Source organism: Channa argus, chromosome 15 (assembly GCF_033026475.1).
Source record: "Channa argus isolate prfri chromosome 15, Channa argus male v1.0, whole genome shotgun sequence".
NCBI lineage: Eukaryota > Metazoa > Chordata > Actinopteri > Anabantiformes > Channidae > Channa > Channa argus.
In genome coordinates this window covers 958457-967828 of record NC_090211.1, presented here as the reverse complement: position 1 = coordinate 967828, position 9372 = coordinate 958457, and positions in this window count along the sequence as shown.

The following is a 9372-nucleotide window of genomic DNA, read 5'->3' as shown; positions in this document are numbered from 1 at the left end:
CTGAAAAATCAAATTTTCAAGGACACTGAGACTTTTTGGAGCACGTCTACGGAAATATATCAAATGAACCAGGAGACAGGAGCTTCTAAATTAATCACAATTCATCAACATTAGAATTAAATTAGGCTGTGGAACGTCCTGGAGGTTCAGAGAGGGTCTAGCCTGCTGTTTGAAACAAATGGTTGTCTCGGAACGTTTTAATGATATATCAGTTTCAACATATTTAAAATGTATCAAATACAATAATTACCAACCTTTCATCATGTTGTTAGTGGAAAATATTATCCAGTCACATCTACAGGTACATAAATGTAGTTTGTAGGTGAAGCAACATAGCAAACATACACACACACACTAAAGTTAGTCTCTGAGTCCATATTGTCACACTGTGCATTTAGTCACTCTCCTTTTTAGCCAGGGAGGTCCAGGGGTCAAAGGTCTTAGATCGCACCACTTCTCAAAGTGCAGACACACACACAGATTACGAGGGTCCACTCTGGCCTCTGACCTGCTGACTCCTCATTTGTCTCACTTTCTCTGTCTGATTCTTTCTTCTCTTTTATTCTCCACACTTCGCTCTTCCTTCCTCTGATGGATCTTTGTCCGCTCACCTATTCATTCATTCAGTAATTGCTTTTTTCATCCTTTTAATAGTTTAACATTTCTCATGTCTGTGGTTTAACATAGATGTGGGGTGGAGTAGTTCTGGTTAAAATTTTCTAAGTAATAACTGAAGCCGGACACTATTTGCATCTAATAGCATAAACACACTTACTTTTTGAACCAGTCCCACATAGTTTGACAGTGTGTACAATCATTATGTATTAAAGCTGTTCATGTCTCTGTGTCTATGTTTATTTCTGTTCCTCAGTCACCTTTTGAACTCTTGACCAGCAGCCAGGTTCATCAGTCTACACACTCACACACATACACATAGAGCCATGCAGCCTGATGAGGGGTCAGCTGGTGACCACACTGACCAGCGCAAAGTTCAGTCTGAGGTCAGTGCATTACCATGGCAACAGAAACCTCAGTCAGGGTCAGTGAGTGGTCATATGTAGTGACGAGATAGCCAACAAACACTCACATGCAAATGCAACCACCAAACTTAATTATTATGCTTTGAAATGATGGTGGGAGCACTATGTGTGTGTGTGTGGGAAATTCCAAGTTTGGTCATATTTTATGTAATTATGTCATTTTAAATGAAATTATAAAACATTATGAAATAAATTATTATCATTATCATTATTATTATTATTATTATTATTATTATTATTATTATTATTATTATTATTATTATTATTATTATTGGAAATGTAATTTTGCACTTTTTTGTTAGGTTTTATTGGATTCCTATGTTTCCAAAAAAATAAATAATAATTTGGTGCAGTGATTTTCACGAAATAACTGCACTATTTACACATAATATTTATTTTTACTTTTATTTTATTTTTATTTTATTACTTTTATTTGTTTTTTTTAATTACATTGAATAATTAAACCAATAATGCAATATAATTTTACTTACAACAAATGACTAATTGTAAAAAACAATTACATAAAAAAAATCAATGAAAATTTCAATTTCATTATTAACATATTACAAGGACTTAAATTAGATATACTTATCTATCAACAGATTTCATGTAATATAAATCGTTATCTGTTTTGGAAATTAACTGGTTTTCATGAAATCGACTAAGGGAACACTGTCTTCCCTAGAATTTGTGCAAAATGAAAACGTTTTGTGGAGCCTGTCTCTTGAGATGACTTCACAAGTCAGGACTCCTCAGGATCTGCTGGATCTGTTTTAAAGTTGTTAAATTTCGTCAGATTCTTTTTCATTCTTTATTGAAAAAAAAATTTCTTCTAATATAGAAAATCAGGGCTGTTAAAAGAAACCTTAGAAAATCATCTTTTCTTACACCCATACCAAGTTTAATTGTGGCGGATAATTGTAATTTGCACTTTCTTGTTTTTATTTAACTGTTTTCCATGATACTAGCTCTATTCTATATATATGAAGTAGGCTCATAAATATATATATATATATATATCTTTGCTGTTTACTTGACGTACATGTATGAAGCCAATGTCTGTTAACATTTTTTGTATTTTTGATCACCATAGGGTCTACTATAAATCATTAAAATATATAAATATATATATAAATAAATGCAATAAAAAATATAAATTATAATTAACAATACTATATAAAGAATACATGAAACACTATAACATTTTTGCAATATTTCAATTTCATGATTTATATTTATTATGTTCAGTGAATTACTTATACTCGTTGTCAGGAAATAAATACCTCATATTTATACTTCCCGTGCATTATGTTTTATTACAATACTTATTACTTAATGCAAAAACTTGTCCTAGTCAATATTTAAAGTTATAAGAAATATTTAAATAGTGATAGATACAGTAAACATAAAACATTACAAACATTACAAAAAATTTACACAACTTCCTTTAACCTGATTTTTTATTAAAAGTTATTAACATTTTTTAAGTTGTGTCCAAAACTAAAAATGTAAGGATTCACCAAATAAATTCAGATCCACCTCACCTGTATTTAGGAAAGATATGAAAATTGAACACACACGTTTCAAAATACTAGTTTAATTTAACACAGTTCCAGTGGGTTGTTGTTACCAGTTTTACCAGAGTTGGTGTCTTTCTGTTACCTCAACTACTGGCAATATTTTCACAAGCTGAGTAGTGAGTTTGTGTACTGCTGTTGTAATACTGTTGGTCATAGTTCTGGTGAAGTGGTAAACTCCAGTGTTTACATGTAATGTGAAGCCATAATTGTGTTGGTGTTTTTAAGTCATTGGATCAACTAATCTAGAGGTGTCTGTAATTTACACTGATGTGTGTAAATGGTAAGTGGTCTGCACAATACTTTTCTACCTATTGGCACTCAAAGCACTTTAAACTGTTTCTTATTCACCCATTCACACTCACAATCACTCATACACAGATGGGGGAGCTGCTATGCAGCTGGCCAACGCTCAACGGAAGCAACTAAGTTGGGGTTCGGTGTCTTGCTCAAGGACACTTGTGACCAGAGGAACCGGGGATCAAACAAACAACTGCAAGATAAGTGATCGACTGCTCTACCTTCCTGCGCCACAGACGCCTCTTTGTCACAGAGGAAGTGACTCCATCTGTCCGGCAGGAGGCTCTGCCCTCACAGAGAACACATCCCTCTGCAGGACAATGACCTGGCCTTTAACTCTCCATCTCTGCTTAGGCACAGTGACCCAGCCTTCAACCCTGACCTTTGACCCCAGCCGGGTTAAGCACGGGGTTGGCTCTCACACACACAAACACAGGTTCAGAGCGGGGTCGGTGAGTAGGTACTGCTGAGACTCCCTCCAATGATTCAGCTGCCTGACTCACTTGATCAAACATAATAAATTTGACACTTTGATGACACAACTTCAAACAGGCATTTGCTGAAAATGAGGTCATTTTATTGGGTCTTTATCAACATTAATGGATTAGATTAGATTAGATTAGATTAGATTAGATTAGATTAGATTAGATTAGATTAGATTAGATTAGATTAGATTAGATTAGATTACATTGAAATTGCACTGTTGAACCCACTGTACTCTGCCAGCATTAAGACTAGTTAACTTTTAGCAGAGCCTAATATTAATGCATCAAAAACAACTCTAAATAAATGCAGTTTGTGTGAGTAAAAAACTAAGCAGTGTTTGTAGATACGTAGTTTGCTCCTTTCCTGTTTGTTAATATCTTTGTTTGCTGCTTTAGTTAAAGTAATTTTATTGTTACAGGCCAGAAAACCAGAACAATGAGCTGAAAGAAGCTAAAATGCTCCTTTGCAGACTTTGGAAAATTCTATAGATTTTTTTGATCTGTTTCTAGCTTCTGGCAGTGATTCATTCATTAGTAATATCATACTTTTACTTTAAAACAATTTGAATTTCAGAAATAATATTACAGTTACTATTTTTTTTGTTAACATTTTGCTAACATTTTGTTAGCTTGTTCTGTATCTTCCCAGGTGTTAACTGTAACACTAATTTTGTGGAAAGCTGCACAACAATTAAAGTGTTCAGTGAAAGTTATACTGTCCTTAACTGTCCTCACACTGATGACTGCTTTTGACAGACAAAAGTAGAATCCACGACTTGGATAGTCTTTTGTGATTTTCTCGCCGAATGGAAAATTTACCTGCATTTGGAGCTTGATGGATGCTCATATTCAGATGCACATAAATATCAGGACAATGTACCTAAAGAAGATCAATAGAGTTCAGTTATAGCTCATACGATATATTTATTGATATATTTATTGAAGCCATTCAAAATTTCTAACGGAAATGGCACATGGATTATACTTTAAGAGAAGTAACTATAAAATTGCGGGGAAGAGAAGCAGTGAATACAGAGAATGCATTAACACACCACTTATACGCACTACCAGAGCAGCCATCTTAGAGTAGGTGAAATGAATGCTTCAGCAGCCATCTTAGGTGAGGCACAGGCTTCATGTGGACACAGTCGTTTCCCTGTCACTGATCTCAGTCACTCTGCTCATTGATGAACTCCTACAAAAGTGCTGCTTAAAAAGATCCACCACAACCTATGCAAAGACCAACCTTCACATCCTATTCTGCAGGGTCATGGCCAGGCCAGTCTGAGGTGAAACGCAGGTCGCCGCAGCGTGAGGTCAGAAGTCTCCCGCTCATCTGTCGTAAAGAGCTGGTTAAATGGTAATTTATATTTATTCACAGTCATTGTTTGCTAATGTTCATACAACATATTGCTGCTGTTTCATGAAAGCCTTGTTTTAGAAAATAATACACATTCACATGAAACACTGACGCTGGGGGAATACGAAAATCCCCTCAGCCAGATTACCTTCTTACAGCCCAATGAAAGGATCTGTCAAAGAAAGGATTGGATGCAGTGTTACATAACTCTATACTGTCCTGTATACTGTGAACTAACATTGAATAACCAATACATGATTCAACTAATGTTAAAAAATAATAAAACAATCACTTCCTATATATATATATATATATATATATATATATATATATATATATATATATATATATGTGGCATTTCTGGTTTGTTCCTGATCTCTGTTCCTTCTGGCATCATGGCAGGTGTTACAGGACAAGGCCTGAAAACTAAAGCATTATTGCCATTTCATGGTTTTATTTTTAGGCAACTCAAAGGTCTTAAGTGATGTTAGGGCAAGATGCAAAATGCAAACTTATTCATGTTCTTCTTTTCCATTTTATTATAGGCCACAGTCGTGCTCTAACCTTTACTAACCTTTTTGTAACCTAAAGAGAACCCCACACTGGACACAAACCTTGATACTATTCAAGTATTTAATGTTTTCGTTAGGAGACATGGTTGTTTAGGTGACGATTTTACATTTTAATGGTTTCCAAAAGTGCACTGTTTGCAGCCAGTAAGTGAAGCAGGAAAATCTTTCCTCAGAAATGAATGCTGACTAACTGACATCCATTGTGTCCAGTTTGGTGGGTCAAAAAAGGTTCATTCTAGGTTCAAATACAGGTCAGAGCACAGAGAGAGAGAGAGAGAGAGACAAATGCCAAATCCCATATTGTCTTTTACATCTGATCACCACAAGTTTAATTGGTTTTACACAATGACTGTTTTCTGCCAGGCCATCTGCCCAGTCAAACACACACGGAACCAGCTAAATACAGTTGGCAGTAATAGATACCTTGCTTTCCTAAATTTTTCCCCTGTATTTTCTCCTTTTTTCCAGTTTTTAAAATTCATTTGTTGCTCAGTGGTAATACTGTGTGTGTTATGTGTCCAGTGCAAACTGCAGTAATGTCACATCAGACCGATCTGCAGTGTCCAATCGTTTCCATATCTGTGATACCAAAGGACTTTCTGCAGGATGATCTTTTGTTTCCTCACTCATGCGTCCTTCAAACTGTCTACTCGCTCCTTTAAACAGAAATAAAGGCACTGAGATGTCCTTTATGACTGTGGACCACCAGAGTGAGAGGATATAAGACCAGTCTGTTTACAGTATTTATTGTTGCTTTTCTAGCAATGTTAATGTCCATTCAATTACTGCATCCAGTAGTATCAGTGCAGTACCAACATCAAATGAAGTATGTTGAATGAAGTAAATACATGTAAAACATTTTCTCTAGGTCTCTGTCATAATGTAACCTGCACAATAGCGTAGTTGTGATGATTCCTTCCCATGATAACAATTTAATCTATATGAACAATACAGCTGTGTGATGACGTGTTGGCATATGTGTGCTGTACAACGAGCATCTGACATTAGCATACAAACCAAACAATTATGGCTTACAACAGAAATGTTTCACTCATTTTCCATATTTTAGCTACTTGATTGTGTTGTTATTGTTTAAATTATTTTGTTGTTGTTGTTTTAGCACAATTGTGTTTTCCTGGTTCGGTCAACAAAAAGATTGTTGAAATGTCATATCATCATTTCTGCCATTTGAACTAAAACACCATAACACGTATAACTTCAGTTATTTTCTAAATAACTAGTAGTGAATTGTCTCCACCAGCCCATTGTCATTGCCAAGGCTTCAAAAAGCCGGGCTTTGTCCAGTTCTTCTGCGTTACATGCTGATACTTACAGTAGATGTTCGCGTCACTAGTCAACAGTCAGCGCTTTCAGTGTAGTACAATGGAAACCCTGACGCTTCAATATTTGCCTAAAGTAATGATGTACTATATAATATTAAAAAGTTTTATTGGGTGGTGGCTGGTACAACGAAACACCGCACTTTTCCACGGGAGACCGGGGTTTTACTCTAGTGCAAGATGCTGCGCACTTTAATGGGGATCATTGCAAAATGTAGCGCATGTCATTGCTATAGTGAGGAAGAACATATGTGCTGTTGCCATTTTGTTTTTGTGTAATTTTTACAATGGGCCAGAGAGCTCAAAGCACTGCAATCTGAGAAAACACACCAGCAAATACACAAAAACAACAACGCAGAATTAAGAAATATGCTGAAAAAAGCCCCAACACAATGGAAATGGCTCCATTTCCAAACCTGAATGTCCATCACTTTTTAGTGTCCCCCGGAACCCTTGTAGACGACTGTCACAGAAATGTTTCCAGGGGACACTAATAAGTGATGTTGTTTTTTTTTAATTTGCAAAACCCTAACCCATGTTGTCTCTTAACAGAAACTCATACTGAAGTTGTTTTTCCTCATCCTATCACAGTTTTTTTAAGGATGTAAAAAAAAAGCTTACAGAGCATCAATATCTGACGTGTGTGAATGAGAATGTGTTGTCTCTACTTGACCTGGGTTAGTTTGTTCGTCTGGGCTGTAACTAGCTGATGAATTCTTCATTCTTAAATAATGTTGCACCACATCACCATTGCATTTTCCAGTGGTCACACGTGCACAGTTGCAGTCGTTTATTTACAGAAACTGTTCTGAACAGACTGGCAGCATCAACCAGGGCAGGTGGAAATCCACAAGCTGATCACACTCTCAGGAGTGTGTGAACACCATCTCCAACGGGTTATTCTGCTTGTTTGTGAGTTTTATGCTGCTCCGCCTCATGCGTGGATATATATGTTGACATTTTCAAACATATGAAGACAGCTTCACAAATGAAAGACAGGGAAACACACGCAGACCACAAGACTAATCTTTATATTTGTTCCATTCATCTCCTTAGTTTGTCTGGATGTTTTGGAAAAGGAGACATGCAGAAAAAAGATTTCAAGGCTGTGATTATTGTGTAGCATACATCAGACATGAGAGGGAGATGGAAGAGGAGGACAGATATGTACTGGGTTCAACAGCAGGGCAACGACTCTCTTCCTATGCTCAATCACACACACACCCTGGGGGCACACAGCCCAGCATGTTGCCATGTGAGTGTTTTTCTGTGTGGAGATATACCAAATGAGCACCTTCTGGTCGCTCCGGTTCAAAGAGAGAACATGGAGGCAGGGATGCAAAGAAGAGGAAAAATAATAGACAGGAGAGATTTTTAAATCTTTTAAATTTTAAAAACTGCTCGCATGTGCAGGCTACGAACTGCATTCAGCAACTGTTTTCTGAAAGGCTGGAGCTACTGTGGAAATCCATAACAATTTTCCAAACTAGCCATTAAAGAAAAGAGGTTGGTGGCATTTGTGCCCATATAGACATGTGTTTACTTTAAGATAAGACAGAGACACTTACACACAGCTTGGGTTATTTAAATATGCTGCAGTGATATCGTATTACAATAAAACAGAAAAGCCAATTATTGAGAGAGTCCATCACCCTAGTTTTTGTGGTTTCTCCTGCATCATCAGCACTACTCTCAACCCTGCTGGCAGTTTAAGGTTCCGGGTTCAATCCCTTGACAGGACAGGGACCATCCGTGTGGAGTTTGCATGTTCTCTCTGTGTTTGCGTAGGTTTTTTGCATAGGTGCTCTGGTTTCCTCTACCGCTACATTTCAGGCCATTGTTTGGAGTTGTCTTACACATATGTTATGCACAGTGGCAGATTGTTCGAGTCAGAGGATTGTACCATTGTATAATTGTACAAATTAACTCCAGACTGATTAATGCTTCTTTATAATTTTGAGAACCTTATGGTTGGTAGTGAAAATGTAATTCATAATCTTGGAGACTTAAATCTTAAAATGTTTGTTTGAACAAATAAATCTGTTTGAAGAATAATCTATCTATCCATCCATCTAGATAGATAGAATGCAGAAGACAAAGTATAAAGTTTACCTCCCTCTCCATGAGGCTGCACATATCATACGTATCTTCGTAGCAACATGTTAGGACAAACACATCCTCTAGTTTTCTTGCACTCTCTCCCCTTCTTCAACATTCTCATCGCACTGAGTGTCTTCATTAGATTGGAAATTGGAGAGAACAAATGACAAACAATAACTACCTGTGCCTGAGTGTGTGTGTGTGTGTGTGTGTGTGTGTGTGTGTGTGTGTGTGTGCCTTCCTTCTCTCTCTCTTCCGCACTGTTCTTCTCTCTCTACCTATCCTCCTACCTTATCTCTCTCCATCCATTGTCAGGTCATTGTGGGGGCAAGAGGAAAAATGAGCTGCCTCTCTGCCGCTGATGAAGATCTCTCTCTCTCTCCATCTTTCTTTCTCTCATTCCTCCATCTCTCTCTCTCTCTCTGTGCACTAACCTCGGTGTAACTACCAGGTTTCCTCTGTCCCTCCCTCTCCGAGTTCTCCACCCTGTAGCTCTCTTCTACTGTAATTCATCTTTTTCTTGTCTGTGGGGATATTCAGGGATCCAGGTCATGGACATCCCAAACATGGTTAACTGTGGCAACTGGAGATGCATGAA